Genomic DNA, 16,680 nt, shown 5'->3' with positions numbered 1-16,680 from the left:
AATGTTATGCCTCTGTATTATAGAAAGGAATAATATAGCCAAGTGGAACTGTTAGAATCCTTCAGAAGCAGCTAACAAAGACAACTCAAAATCACAGTTCTAGGAGCACAGCCGAGCTTGAGCTGCACAGTTTCAGGACAACAGCAGCATCAATATTATTGAAACAATTGTTTCAGAAAAAAACTGAAAGATGAAATAAATAAGTCCCAAGTTTCTACCATTAGTAACCGATGAAGTAGGACATACTGTCTTGGGGACTGAACTTATATGTTCTGAAACGTTTGAAATAGTTGGCACCTGTAGTAAGCAATATGGTTCGATGGACTTTATAATGTAATCGCATAGGAGAACATTAGAGAGACAAACCTTTCATCAAAAGCCTGTGACTCTTAGGAGAACCTATAACTTTTAAAAAAATGACTTAAAATCAATAAAATTGTTTTCTAAACATCAAAATAATTTTGTCTCAGCTATGTATAGCTACTTACAAAAAGAAAAGGCTAAATTATAGCCAAGCTCCTCAGCTGGAGCTAGTAGAGTTCAGTGGAAATGCAGAGCGTCACACTAGGTCATAGCGATGGCCATACATAAAGCCTCTTGCAGGCCTAGATGAGGAGCATCCAGCAGAACTACTGAAACAATCTGCAGCAACCTGCTACACCATCCCATGGCCACCTGCAAACAAATAAACTCTGTTAGCTTTAAAGCACTGCAAAAACATGGTCAGTCATAACTTGTGTTTAAAACTATTTTGGTATATTCTCTTTATCAAAAAAGTCTTCATAATGTCCCTCTATCATCCTTCAAATCACTGAAACTGGGAGTTCTCTATAAGGCTACAAACTCTGAGGATGGTTTTTCATTTTGATTTCCAATTTCCATAATATATGGTTGAGCACTAAACAAAAGTTTATATTATATACATGTATATATGAAATTCTTGAATAATAAATGAAACATGTTGTTTTTAATGTAGTAAAATTAAAGTCTAGTAGAAATGAAAAATATAAAAACTGGCCTCTATATTATCCTATAATCAGTTCTAAAATATCTTTTATATGTAATACTACAGACACTAAAAGAAAGAAGCCTGGTTCATGATAAATGCTTTAGGGGAACAATATTATTTGAGATAAAATTAAGAAAGTACTTGCTGACACTCAGGAGAGCAGGCCCTGTAACAAAAATTATAATAGTTAATTTTAAAAGATTCAGGGGCCTGGCAAGATGGCTCATCAAGTAAGAGCACCGGCTGCTGTTCTGAGGACGCTGGTTCAATTCCCAGCATACGCAGAACATCTTGCAACTGTCTGTAACTCCTGTTCCAGGGATTCAGCACCCTCATACAGAAATTCAGGCAAGCAAAATACCAATGTACATAAAAAGACAAATCAAAGTTTTAATTTTAGAAATACTCAAACACATGCACACAGACAAAAAAAAAACAAAAACAAAAAACAAACAAACAGTTTATAGTCAAATCCAAGTAAATCTTGTGGTATCGTGAAAGCACACTCGTCAAAACACAAATTTTTATTCTTCTACAGCTAATCACAAAACTTTGAAATTTAAAGATACCTATATTGCTTCTTCTCCGGGAAAACACCAAATGGCAGATGACACCGGTGCAACGGGAGGGCCTGGAGGACCCGGGGCCCAGGATTAGGAGGCCCCAGTGGCTTCTGCAGAGGATTCAGCAGCAGTTGTGGTTGTGGTAGAGGCCGTGGGGGTGGTAGAGGCTGTGGCCATGGTCGAGGCCGTGGGGCTGGCAGAGGTAAAGCTGAAAACAAGGAGTGAATCCCCATCACCAAGCTGGGCCGCCATGACGTGAAGTCTTTGGAGGAGATCTACCTGTTCTCCCTGCCCATTGACTGGGTGCATCCCAAAAGGATGAGGTTCTGAAAATCATGCCAGTGCAGAAGCAGACTCGAGCTGGCCAGCGGACCAGGTTCAAGGCATTCGTTGCTTGAGGACTACAATGGTCACGTTGGTCTTGGTGTTAAGTGCTCCAAGGAGGTTGCCACTGCCATCCAAGGGGCCATCATCTTGGCCAAGCTTTCCATCGTCCCTGTGCGGAGAGGCTACTGGGGGAACAAGATTGGCAAGCCCCACACTGTTCCATACAAGGTGACAGGCCGCTGTGGGTCTGTGCTGGTGCGTTTCATCCCTGCCCCCAGAGGCACTGGCATTGTCTCTGCTCCTGTGCCCAAGAAGCTCCTGATGATGGCCAGTATAGATGACTGTTACACTTCAGCCAGAGGCTGCACTGCCACCCTGGGCAACTTTGCCAAGGCCACCTTTGATGCCATCTCCAAGACCTACAGCTATCTAACCCCTGACATCTGGAAAGAGACTGTGTTCACCAAGTCTCCTTATTAGGAATTCACTGATTATCTTGTGAAAACTCATACCAGAGTCTCTGTTCAGAGGACCCAGGCTCCAGCTGTGGCTACCACATAAGGGTTTTTATATGACAAAAATAAATGAATTGAGACTGTTAAAAAAAAAAAAAGATACCTATATCTACTTTTTTTGGTTTTTTTGTCTGATTTTTCTTTTTTATTGAAAACAGACTTTTCTCTCATACATCTCTACCACAATTTCCCCTGCCTCCGCTCCTCCCAGCTCTTCACCTCCCCTCTCCACGAGGTCCACTCTGCCTATTTCCCTTCAGAAAAGAGTAAGTCTCCAAGAGACAACAAAACAAACAATACTGCATATATCTTTATCTATAATCTCAGAAATCTGGAGTCTGAGGCAGGAGGATTGTTGAAGCCAAGGCCATGGTTGGGTACATAGTGAGAACTAGTTTAAAAAAAAAAAAAAACATAGGCTGGTGAGATGGCTCAGCAGGAAAGAGCACTGACTGCTCTTCCAAAGGTCCTGAGTTCAAATTCCAGCAACCATATGGTGGCTCACAACCATCCGTAATGAGATCCAATGGCCTCTTCTGGTGTGTCTGAAGACAGCTACAGTGTACTTACATATAACAATAAAAAATAAATAAACACCTCAGCGACATACAGGGTTTCCTGGGCAAAACATGATACAAAAACACAAGACAAAGCTCTCATACAGATGCTAGACAGGCAACCCAGTAGGAGGAAAAGAGTCCCAAGATCAGGCAAAAGAGTCAGAGACATACCTGCTCCACTGTTAGTAGACTCACAAAAGCAGCAAGCTAACAGCCAGAGCACATATGCAGAGACCTTAGGTACACATATGAAGGCTACATGTTTACCTTCTCAGTCTCTGTGAGCCCATGTGAGCCCAGTGAGCCATGGTTCCCTGGTGCCGTCCATCCCTTCTCACTCCTACAACCTTTCTTCCCCCTCTTACACTGGGTACACCAGGTTCTGAGCAGAGGAACCCAATGGAGACAACCAGTTTAGACTCTTTTTCCATATAATGTCTGGGTGTGAGTCTCTGTATCTGGTCCCGTCTGCTGTTGGAAGAAGCCTTTCAAAAAAAAAAAAAAATTCAATGAAAGGATTCCTAATGATGTTCTGCTAGATTCATTTATCTACATTTTTCAAAAAGAAAAATAACACAGGCTAAGGAAGGCTGCAATTGTTATGGGGAACATGTTGGCATTTTTGTCAACCCTTTAAAATCTAAGACAGCTATCTACAATTAGATAAATTTAATGGAATGTGTAGCAAAAGCTCAATTCTTTTTGGGGGGGTTATTTTATTTATATACATTTCAAATGTTTTCCCCTTCCCAGTTTCTCCTCCTAAAATGCCCTATCCCATCACCTCTCCTTATGAGGGTGCTCCTCCACCTATGCCCTCACTCCCACCTCACCACTCTGACATTCCCCTATGCTAAGGCATCAAGCCTTCACAGGACCAAGGGTCTCCCCTCCCAGTGATGCCAAACAAGGCCATCCTCTGCTACATATGCTGCAGCTATAGGTCCCTCCATGTGTATTCTTTGGTTGGTGGTTTAGTCCCTGTGAGCTCTGAGTGGTCCAGTTAGTTGATACTGTTGTTCTTCCTATGAGGTTGCAATCCCCTTCAGCTCCTTAAGTCCTTCTCCTAACTCCTCCATTGGTGTCCCTCTGCTCAGTCCAATGGTTAGCTGTGAGCCTCGCATCTGTATTGGTCAGGATATGACAGAGCCTCTCAGGAGACAGCTGTTATCAGGCTCCTGTCAGCAAGCACCTCTTGGCATCAGCAATACTGTCTGGGTTTGGTGTCTGCATATAGGGATGGATCCCCAGGTAGGACAGTCTCTGGATGGCCTTTCCTTCAGTCTCTGCTCCATTTTTTGTACCTGCATTTTCTTTAGATAGGAGCAATTCTGGGTTAAAATGTTTGAGATTGGTGGGTATCCCTATCCCTCGACTGGGAGCCATGCCTATCTACTGTAGATGGTCTCTACAGGTTCTATCTCCCCTTTGTTGAGTATTTTGGCTAATGTCATTCTCACTGGATCCTGGGAGGCTCTTGCTTCCCTGGCATCTGGGACTTTCTTAATGGCTACCCCCAGTTACCCATCCCTGACTGCTACATATTTCTGTGCAATTTTCTAACACTCTATACTTCTCTCCTATCTGTTCCTGATCCTTCCCCCTTCTTTCTCCCCCCCCCCAGGTGTCTCCCTCCCTCTACTTCCCATGATTATTTTGTTCCCCTTTCTAAGTATGATTGAAGTATCCACACTTTGGTCTTCCTTCTTAAGCTTCATATGGTCTGTGAGTTGTATCATGGGTATTCTGAGCTTTGGGGCTAATAGCCACTCATCAGTGAGTACATACCATGTGTGTTCTTTTGTGTCTGGGTTACTTCACTCAGCATATTTTCTAGTTCCATCCATTTGCCTGCAAAATTTATGAAGTCATTGTTTTTAATAACTTAATAGTACTCCACTGTGTACTATTGTACTATTATGTAAATGTGCACCACATTTTCTGTATCCATTCTTCTGTTGAGGGTCATCTGGGTTGTTTCCAACTTCTGGCTATTATAAATAAGAATGCTATGAACATAGTGACCATGTGTCCTTGTAATATGGTGGAACATCTTTTGGATATATGCGCAGGAGTGGTATAGCTGAGTCTTCAGGTAGAACTATTTCCAGTTTTCTGAGGAACCACCAGATTGATTTTCAGAGTGGTTGTACCAGCTTGTACTCCCACCAGCAATGGAGATTTGCTTCTCTTTCTCCACATCCTTGCCAGCATCTGCTGTCATCTGAGGTTTTTTAATTATTGTTAAATTATTTTATTTATTTACATTCCAAAAGTTGCCCCATTTCCTGGTCCTCCCTCCCGGAGTTCTTCACCCCATCTCCCCCCTCTGCCTATGAGAGGGTACTCCTCCACTCTTCCACCTAACCCCACCTCACCCTCACCAGCATTCCTCTTCCCTGCAGCATCAGGTTTCCACAGGATTAAGCATATCCTCTCCCACTGAAGCCAGAAAAGGCAGTCTTCTGCTCCACATGTTCTCTGGGGTCACAGACTAGCACATGTATGCTACTTGGCTTGTGAAAACTCCAATTCTTTCAAGATAGCTAAATAGTAATTATTTCAAAATATTATTTAAAAACTAAATAGCTAAAAAAAAAAAACCAATAAATTCTATAAAAGTTCCACATCAATATCAAAGCTCATGTGTGTTTAAGATCAGACAGAGTGATTTTCGAAATATTTGTAAAAGCCAGTCTTACTTTTTTGTTGTTGTTTTGTTTGTTTGTTTTTTGAGACAGGGTTTCTCTGTGTAGCCCTGGCTGTCCTGGAACTCACTCTGTAGACCAGGCTGGCCTCGAACTAAGAAATCCACCTGCCTCTGCCTCCCAAGTGCTGGGATTAAAGGCATGCGCCACCACTGCCCAGCCCAGTCTTACTTTCTACTTAGTGTGCCCTAACTTTAAATTAAATAAGCTGTTGTCACACTTTAGAAAAACAAGAACCTAGTTCCTACTAACTTAAACAACATAAGGGCTTCTTTTCAGAAAATTACCATTAAATAATATTTTTTTATTTATCAAAAATAATTAAATTGACATGTTTAATTTAAACAAAATATTTTTTAATGCTGAGAAAAATGTAAAACTGAGATGAAGACAGCAAATGTCAGATACTACTGGGGATTTGTAACCCTCTTGACTGAGGGCTGGTTCTTTAGACCCTGTCTGTTTTTTTTAACCACACCTCTCTGTCCACCTCTGGCTATTTGCCATGCATCGTTACTGGCTCTAGTCACATTGGAAATCTCGTCTGTTATAGACACTAAGAAAATGTTGATTGGGTCTTTATTACTGATGTACTTGGGGGAGGGTTTTTGCCTTGCTTATTTTACCTGTTGCTGGGAACAAAGGGTTGGCATTAAAGTGAAAATGACTGAGTGACCACAGCTCGTGTTGTCTAATTTTTTATCTTCTCACGTTGGTAAGGTATAGTATGGCTAGCCTACCTCCTCCTATCTCTTTTTATCTCCTCCTATTTCTTTCTAACTCCACATTCCAGGTACCCTACCCCTTTTAACGTTGCTGCTGGACAGCAACAGGTGGCGCCCAACATGGGGCTGGATTGAAGTAAAAAGGAACAAAGAGCTCTCGTTTAAATACTAATTATGGACAGCAATGTCTGCCGGGTCACGGCAGGTTTTGCTGGGGACGTAGCCACTTCTCATAGAGGGTAAGTGGGCTACGAGGTTAACGGCAGGGTCCGCCTGGTCACAGCAAGTTTTGCCGGAGAAGGGGTCCACTGGGTTATGACAAGTTTTGCTGGGGACATACCCACTTCTCATGGAGGGTAAGTGGGCTGCAGGAAAACCATGGGGACAGAAACGAGCCGTGTACAGGATAGTTCCCTATGATATTTCAGGAAAATTCCCTAATTTTTTAATCTATGTCTTGTTTACGTATATCTATGTGTGTTTTATGTCATATAAATGCGGAGTCTTTGTCTGTGTTTAAAAGTACACGTGGGGGCTGACAAGTTGGCCACGGAGGGCCTGCCCTCTCGAAACAAAACACGCGAGCCAAAAACTTCTGTTATTCATCAGGAACCAGAGAGAGTGGGCAGCCGGTTTTCAGCTTGCAGCTAGTCAGGTCTGGCAACAGGGCCTGTAGAGGTGCTGGTGCGCTGAGCCAAGTTCCCCACTGCTGTGCAACACCTCACCTCTCTTGCACCTGGGACCAGTGGTAACATCCCACAGAGCCATGCAGAGAGACTACTTGTGAGCGCATGGGGGAGCACGGAAGCTCCTGCTCTGTAGGGCAGCATCTCAGGGAGCAGCAGCCTGAGCAGCAGCCTGAGGGTGCCGCCTCTGTCACCACTCCGCGCCTTTGCTCTGGTTTTTCGCTTATATTAAAAGACATGTTTTGCTTCTTTGATTATGTAAAATTATCTCATTTTTTCGCCTTTTTTAAGACATGCTTTGCTTCTTGCTCATGTTTAAAGACATGTTGCCTTTCACTAGTCTTGAAAAATCCATAATGAAATGGTATGTCACTCCACTTTCTAACACATTGTTATTCTTAACCCCACCTTTTTCTGGGGAAGGGGCTCCTTTGGTGTTGATACACAATGGCTGCCTTATACTTTTATTTGCCAAGTGGATACAGATACAGTATCCTTTTATAGACATGTTTTTGTGCCAAATCTATTGGCTAAACATTTTTTACTGTCCAGCAGAATTTGCTTTGGCTGAGATTAGACTCTACCTTTTTCTAAGAGTCAACATTGGTTTCCCTCTATACCTAGAGTCCAAACCTTGGGCCTAAGCATTGCTAATTGGCAACCAATGTGCCTGAGACATCTTCTAGTTATTGTTATTTTTAATCTTTTAAGGTTTTATATTAAACAGACTCATTCCCGGAGTCCAAAGACAATGAAAATTCGCTCAGTCCCTGAGCCCTCCTTACCTAAAAAACAGGCTCACTCCCAGAGCTCTTCTTCTCTAAGCTCAATCTCGGAGCTTCTAACATGAAAGTTACTTATTGACAACTGAATTACAGGCCTATTGAAGGCAAAGCCATTGAAAAGGCTCCTAGCTTGGGAGCTACTATTTCACAACCCAACTACGTGTCTACACCCAGCTGCCCATCAGCACACCAGCGCTACTTCACATGGACTTCAAGAAAAGTGGACTCAAGAGAAACTGTAGTGGTTCCTGGACTTTGCAGGGGATAAAGGCATGTCTTTAATGCATGAACGAGGTGCATTAAATAATCTGTCTCTTCGGTTAAGTCTCTGGCAGTGTCAACCTAAGGCAGAGGCGTGTGCCATGTGGCTGTGTTTCCTGAAGAAACACATTATTAAGCCCAGTTTGTAGAATCAAACCAGCTGTACGTGACCTTGATGACGGATAAGATGCTGTTCAGTAAAATTATCCACAAATTATGACCTTCAAGCACCATAAGACTTTATGTGCAAGATTGTGCCATTTGAGTATGCCTCTAACCTGCTGTTTTCTAATAAAAAGGGAGGAATTGTAACCCTCCTGACTGAGGGCTGGTTCTTCAGACCCTGCCTGCTTCTCTTAACCACACCTCTCTGCCCACCTCCGGCTATTTGCCACGCTTTGTTACTGGCTCCAGTCACATCGGAAATCCTGCCTGCTATAGAGACTAAGAAAATGCTGATTGAGTCTTTATTACAGACATACTTGAGGGAGGGGTTTTGCCTCGCTTATTCTACCTGTTGCTGGGAACAAGGGGTTGGCATTAAAGTGAAAACGACTGAGTGACCACAGCTCGTGTTGTCTAACTTTTTATCCTCCCACATGGGTAAGGTATAGTATGGCTAGCCTGCCTCCTCCTATCTCTTTTTATCTCCTCCTACTTCTTTCTAACTCCACATTCCAAGTACCCTACCCCTTTTAACATTGCTGCTAGACAGCAACAAGGATTCATTGTAGAAATGCTATGATTCTCATTGTCCCCAAATATAACCTAATTTTTTTCAGAAAGTACACACCAAGGTAGATGTAATAGCATATTATTGTAATCCTTTACAAATATGTTTATTTAGAATTCATGCATGCATGTACTGCATTTGGATCAAATCCTGCCTCCAATCCCGTCCCCAGCCTCCTCTTCCTTACTTTTGACTTTCAGCATCATATGCTCATTTTATTTTTATTACTCACTGATCCATTCAGTGCTGCCTTTGTGAGTGTGGGACCATCTACTGAAGTATGGGCAGCCTCTTGGGGTTTATATCCTTGAAGAAAACTGATTCTTCCTCAATTAGACATCAATTGGCAATAGCTCCTCAATGAAGGGTGGACTTCAGTAGTCCCACCATCATCCATACCAGGATTTTAACTGGCTTAATGTTGTGCAAGTTTTATACATGCACTCCCAGCCACTGTGAGCTCATGTATGTAGATAGATAACAACTCTGGCTCTTTCTGCCCTATCCTCTGAGATAACTTCTTAGCCTTGGAGATGGAGAGGGATGGAGATAGTCCATGCAGACCTAAGCACTCCATGCTCTCTTACTTTCTGCATGTTGACTGATTGTGGGCCTATTCATCACCATCTTCCACCAAGGGAACCTTCTCCATCAATGGTTGAGAGATGCACTGACCCATGGGTATGACAAATCACTGGGACTTCATTCAGTACTATATCCATTTAACAGAATAATGGTATTTGATTCTTCCCTAAGACCTAGGACCTATCTGTCCATGAAGTTTTGACCTAATTAATGGTATCAGGCAGGCTGTTCAGATGTTCTAGACATCCTCAATGACCTAGAGAGATTAAGACCCATACCCTGTCTTAAAAAAATACAAACAAAAAACCTAAAACAGAAGGAAAATGAGATGTACTTTTTCTCTGTTAATATAGTAATATTAATGAAACCACATGAACATTTTAATAAAAAATATAGTCTATTAAATTTTGGATAAAATACAAGGCTATTACCTTTCTGGGGGTAAGAAGTATGTTTTTATCAGTTCAGTATACCTTAATTAAAACAAAATGTAAATGTATTGATAATTACACTTCAAAACCAGTAAGCTATAAAATTAATATTCTAAAAATCAAATAAAAGAAGGATCCTAAAGAGATAGTAATTCAAAACAAAAACATAAAGAAAATTTTACAACATACAAATCTAATATTTAATGAATAAAATTCTAAGCATTTTACCCACAGACAAATTCTGTGGTCACAGAAACAACTTGTATATTGGCTGGGTCAATGGAAAAGTATGTATCTGAATTGAAAATACATTTCAACTTGGACTAAAATTAAATCACTAAGAACTGAAAAAAGGTGTATACACAAATATGCTATTGAGATTTTAGGAGTTAATAAAATAAAAAAATATCATATGTTAAGTAATCCTGAAAAAAAATACATGTGGGAAAGAAGACCAAAATATTTTAGATTTTTCTACCCTTTGGAAAAATATGGGGAAAATTAAACCAGTATAAAAATGTTCTTACATTATAAATATTCACAACAAATTGCAGTTAGTCTTTTTTTTTAGTTTTTAAAAATATTCTCAATTAAATACCCTCCAAAAAGCCTTTGCAGATGAGATAAAATATTTGTGCAGCATATGCATGCCTGGTACATGTGGAGGTCATAAGAGAGAACGAAGTCCCATGGAACTGAAGTTATGGACAGTTGTGTCCAGTAAAGATGCAAACAAATCCTTTGAAAGAGCAGTCAGTGCTCTTAATCATTGAACCATCTCTCCAGGCCCACCCCAAAAAGATTTGATCTCATATATTCAAAGACCATTATGCTGCCTGGTTTGATTATTAAAATGTCACTATCATATGCTAGACACCATGGTCCCCGCCTATAATCTCACCTCTTGGAGGGTGAGGCAGGAGAGGCCAGAATCCACAGCTGAGATACTGCTGCAAAAGAAAAATTAAACAAACAAGTAAATAAAAAGCATTATGAAAATATGTATAGCACCCTAAAGAACATAATTAATGGGGAAAACATACTACAATTATCCAGCTAACAGAAATAACATGGATTTTTTTTTTTTTTTAGAGGAAAGAGTATGTTTCATCTTATATCTTACAGTACATCCTGAATTATACTCAGGACAGAAAATCAAACATGAACTTGGAGGCAGGCACTGAAGAAGAGGTCATGAAGGAATAGAATTACTATCTTGTGAACACTGATTTTTTATTCCAGCTGGTCAGGGATGGCACTTGCAATAGTAAATCATCAGTCAAGAAAATACTCAATGATCTTTTGCCTACTAGACAATCAGATGGAGACATTTTCTCAACTGAAGTTTCCTTTTTCAGTTTGACTCCTGTTAGACTATATTTGAGTTAAAAAAAAAAAAACAAAGAAAGAACAAAAGAAAAAAGAAATAAGGAAGGAAAGGAAGAAAGAAAGAAAGAAAGAAAGAAAGAAAGAAAGAAAGAAAGAGAGAGAAAGAGAGAAAGAAAGAAAGAAAGAAAGAAAGAAAGAAAGAAAGAAAGAAAGAAAGAAAGAAAGAAAGAGGGAGAGAGAGTAGAGGAAGGGAGGGAGGAAGGAAGGAGGAAAGATGGACTCAAAGGATCTGCTCCTGGTTTTGTTGATTCTTTATATAATTCTTTTTGTTTCTACTTGGTTGATTGCAGCCCTGAGTTTGAATGTTTCCTGCTATCCACTCCTCTGGGTGTATTTGCTTCTTTTTGTTTAGTGCTTTCAGGTGTGCTGTCAAGCTGCTTGTGTACACTCTCCAATTTCTGTTTGGAGGCACTCAGAGCTGTGAGTTTTCCTCTTAGCACTGCTTTCATGGTGTCCCATAACCTTGAGTATATTGTATCTTCTTTTTCAATAAATTATAGAAAGTCTTTAATTTCTTCCTTAACCAAGTTATCACTGAATAGGGCGTTGTACAGCTTCCATGTGTATATGGACTTTCTGTTGTTTTTGTTCTTATTGAAGACCAACCAGACTTAGTCCATGGTTATCTGATAGGATGCATAGGATTACTTCAATCTACTTGTATCAGTTGAGGACTGTTTTGTGACCGAGTATATGCTCAGTTTTTGAAAAGGTACCATGAGGTGCTGAGAAGATGGTATATTCTTTTGTTTTAGGATGAAATGTTCTATAGATATCTGTTAAAAAACCATTATGTCCATAACTTTTACTGTGTCTCTGTTTAGTTTCAGTTTCCATGATTTGTCCATTGATGAGAGTCGGGTGATAAAGTCTCCCACTATTATTCTGAGAAGTGTAATATATGCTTTGAGCTTTAGTAATATTACTTTTACAATGTGGATGCCCTAGTATTTGGGGTATAAATGTTCAGAATTGAGACTTCTTCTTGGTCAATTTTTCCTTTGATGATTATGAAGTGTCCTTCTTTGCCTTTTTTGATAACTTTTGGTGGAAAGTCAATTTTATTAGATATTAGAATGGCTACTCCAGCTTGCTTCTTGGGACCACTTGCTTGTAAAATTGTTTTCCAGCCCTTTACTCTGAGGTAGTGTCTGTCTTTGACACTAAGGTGCATTTCCTGTATGCAGTAAAATGTTGTATCTTGTTTACACAGCCAGTCTGTTAGTCCATGTCTTTTTACTGGGGAATTGAGTCCATTCATATTAAAAGATATTAAGGAATAGTGATTGTTGCTTCCTGTTATTTTTGTTATTAGAGGTGGAATTATGTTTGTGTGGCTATCTTCTTTTAGGTTTGTTGAAAGATTACTTTTTTGCTTTTTCTAGGGTGTAGTTTCCCTCCTTGTGTTGGAGCTTTCCCTCTATTATCCTTTTTAGGCCTGGATTTGTGGAAAGATATTGTGTAAATTTGGTTCTGTCATGGAATATTTAGTTTCTCCATCTATGGTAATTGAGAGTTTTGCTGGGTATAGTAGCCTAGGCTGGCATTTGCGTTCTCTTAGGGTCTTTATGACCTCTGCTCAGGATCTTCTGCCTTTCATAGTCTTTGGTGAAAAGTTTGGTATAATTTTGATAGGTCTGCCTTTATATGTTACTTGACCTTTTTCCCTTACTCCTTTTAATATTCTTTCTTTGTTTTGTGCATTTGGTGTTTTGACTATTATGTGATGGAAGGAATTTCTTTTCTGGTACAGTCTATCTGGAGTTCTGTAGGCTTCTTATATGTTCATGGGCATCCCTTTCTTTAGGTTAGGGAAGCTTTCTTCTATAATTTTGTTGAAGATATTTATTGGCCCTTCATTTTGGGAATCTTCGTGTTCTTCTATACCTATTATCCTTAGGTTTGGTCTTCTCACTGTGTCCCAGATCTCCTGGATGTTTTGGTTTAGGAGCTTTTTGCCTTTTGCATTTTCTTTGACTGTTGTGTCAATGTTTTCTATGGTGTCTTCTGCCCCTGAGATTCTCTCTTCTATCTCTTGTATTCTGTTGGTGATGCTTGCATCTGTGACTCATGATCTAGTTCCTAGGCTTTCAATTTCCAAGGATGTCCCCCTCTGTGCTTTCTTTATTGTTTATATTTACATTTTTAGATCCTGGATTGTTTTGTCCACTTCCTTCACCTGTTTGGTTGTCTTTTCCTATAATTCTTTAAGGGATTTTTGTGTTTCCTTTTTAAGGGCTTCTACCTGTCTACCGGTGTTTTCCTGTGTTTCTTTAAGGGAGTTATGTCCTTCTTAAAGCCTTCTATCATCATCATAAGAGTCTTATAAATCAGAGTCTTGCTTTTCTGGTGTGATTGGGTATCCAGGGCTTGCTGTGGTGGGAGAACTGGGTTCTGATGATGCTAAGTAGCCTTGGTTTCTGTTGTTTATGTTCTTGCCCTTGCCTCTCACCATCTGGATATCTCTGGTGTTAGCTGCTCTTGCTGCCTCTGACTGTGGCTTGCCTCTCCTGCAGGCTTGTGTGTCAGTACCCCTGGGATGACAGGATGATAGGTCTCTCTGGGACGAATTTGAGTATGGAGAGCCATGGCACAGTGTCAGCTCTGAAGTGCAGAAGGAAACCCGAAAGATCCTGTCCTCGCTGTTCCTTGGTTCCTGTGTCCTGATGACTTGGGGTTGGTTCTTCTTGGGCCAGGAATTTGAGCAGAAGTGGTGGTGTTACCTGTGCTCACAGGTGTGCCACACTCCTGGGAGACTAGCTCTCTCCCAGTGATATTTGGCTATAGAGCACTATGGCACAGATCAGCTCTGGGCGCAGATGGAAACTGGAAGCAATAACATGGATCTTAACGACATATTGCTGTACCTAAAGATCACTGCATCCCTCAACTCTTGTCATAGAATCTTCTTCTTTTGGCAGATGGTAATTAACACAGGAATTCACAACTTCAAAATGTGCATGGAAGAAGACACTGGAATATTCAGCCATAAATGAGATATCTATATCACACCTCTTTCCTCAAGGTAAGGGACCCATGTGCATGAGAGGGTGGGAAGAGCTTAAGAACCAGAGGTGACATATAACTTGAAGGAAATAGCATTTTCTAAGTAAGATAGAGCATATATAAATTCACAGAGACTATGACAGACTGCATAAGACTAGCACAAGCTCAAGCCAGACAAAATATCAGTGTGGAGAAGAGGTGTACACAAAATCCCACTCCCAACCAAGAAGTTATTTGCAAATGATAGCTTCTGGAAGAGAAAAAAAAACAGATTTCATCAATGATGTGACAGAGTGTATCTTGTATACTCTAGGGCAGGCAGTAGTCAGGGCAGGCTCAGTAGTAGTCAGTCAATACAAACTGGATTTCATGGTTTTGCTTTTTGGTTTGTTTGCTCCATTTTGGTTTGTTGAGTGAGACAGAGAGATAGAGAGAGGGGGAAGGGAGAGAGAAAGAAGAAGAGAGGAAAGGAGGGAGAGAATATGAAGTCAAGTAAAGGACAATCAAGAAGTTGGGAAAGGGGAATTAATATGACTTAAAATATACTGGATCACATAATGGGCTCAAAAAATTCTATCAGGGAACTCCTACAGCTGATAAACATTTTCAGTAAAGTGGATGGATACAAGATTAACTCAAAAGAAAAAAAAGTATCCTTCCTTTACACATGTGGCAAACAGACTTAGAAAGAAATCAGGGAAACAGTACCCTTCACAATAGACATAAATACTATAAAATATCATGAGGTAACTCTGACCAAGCAAGTTAAAGACTTGTATGGTAAAAACAAGTCTTCTTTTATTTGAAGATGGAAAAATCTCCCATGCTCATGGATCAGTAAGATTAGCATAGTAAAACAATCTACAGACTCAGCACAATCCCTATCAAAATTCCAGCATAATTCTTTATAGACCCTGAAATAGCAATAGTCAACTTCATATAGGAAAGCAAAACACACAGGATAGCCAAAATAATCCTGAACAATAGTTTGAAAGAACTTCTAAAGTATTACAACCCCTGATTTCAAGCTGTATTGTATTATTACAATAATAATAAAAGCTGCATGATATTGACACAAAAACAGACAAATTAATCAATAGAATCAAAGGCTCAACCATAAATCCACACACCTACAGACACCTATTTTTTTTTTATAAAGAGGCCAGAAATATATACTGGGGGAGTAAAAATTATCTTTGACAAGTTGTGTTTTTCTAACTGGATATCTGTATGTAGAAGAATTCAAATAGACAGATATTCATCGACCTTCACAAAACTCAAGTCTAAGTGGATCAAAGACCTCAACATAAACCAGATAAAGTTGAACCCAATAGAAGAGAAAGAAGGGAATAGCCTTGAATGCGTTAACACAAGAAACATCTTCCTGAATAGAACATCAGTAGTACAGGTACTAAGATCAACAATGAATAAGTAGACTCTCATGAAACCAAAAAGCTTCTATAAGGCAAAGGATACTATGAATAGGACAAAATGGCAGCCTATAGAAGGGGAAAAAATTTTTCACCAATTTCACATCTGAGAGAGGACTAATATCTGATAGAAGACTAATCTAAAAAAATATAAGGAACTCACAAAACTAGATATCAACAAATGAAAGAATCATTTGTTTGATCTAAATGGAGAATTTTCCAATAGAGGAATCCCAAAAGGCTGAGAAACACTTAAAGAACACTTAGTCATCAGAGAAATGCAAGTCAAACCTGCTTTGAGATCCCATCTTATGCCTATCATAATAGCTAAGATCAATAACACAAGTGACAGCTCCTGGTGGTGAGGATGTGGAGCAAGGGGAACACTTCCCCATTGCTAGTAGGGGTACAAACTTGTACAGTCACTAGGGAAATCATGAATTCTCAGAAAACAGGAATCACTCTATCTCAAAACTTAGCTGTATCACTCTTGGGCACATACCCAAAAGACATTCCATCCTATAGCTACGTTTGGTATGTCTTTGTTCATAATAGTCAGAAACTGGAAAGAAGCTAGATGTCCCTCAACTGAAGAATGTATAAAGAAAATGTAGTACATTTACACAATGGAGGAGTACTTGGCAGTTTAAAAAAAAAATTCATGAAATTTGCAAGCAAATGAATAGAACTAGAAACATTCTGAGTAAAGTAATTCAGACCCAGAAAGACACATGTGGTATGTACTCATTTATTAGTGGGTATTAGCTATTAAGTGAAGGATAACCATGCTCCAATCCATAGATTCAGAGACACAAAGTAACAAGGACTCTGGGGTGTTTGCAGGGGGAGAGGTAGTACAGGGAGAGGATACATGAATATACCTGGGAAGGGGAAATAGAATAAATTTTTTTTTTTTTTGGTTTTTCGAGACAGAGTTTCTCTGTGTAGCCTTGGCTGTCCTGGAACT

At 39.9% G+C, this 16,680-nt stretch overlaps 1 pseudogene; it reads left to right on the top strand.

Moving 5' to 3' along the window:
- Positions 1-230: 230 nt before the first annotated feature.
- LOC116083899 lies at positions 231-2,379 on the top strand (annotated as a pseudogene).
- Positions 2,380-16,680: the final 14,301 nt, after the last annotated feature.

The sequence above is a fragment of the Mastomys coucha genome, unplaced genomic scaffold (genome assembly GCF_008632895.1).
Source record: "Mastomys coucha isolate ucsf_1 unplaced genomic scaffold, UCSF_Mcou_1 pScaffold8, whole genome shotgun sequence".
In the NCBI taxonomy this organism is placed as follows: Eukaryota; Metazoa; Chordata; class Mammalia; order Rodentia; family Muridae; genus Mastomys; species Mastomys coucha.
The sequence above is the reverse complement of the archived record's forward strand: the minus strand, read 5'-3'. Positions and strand labels throughout refer to the sequence as shown.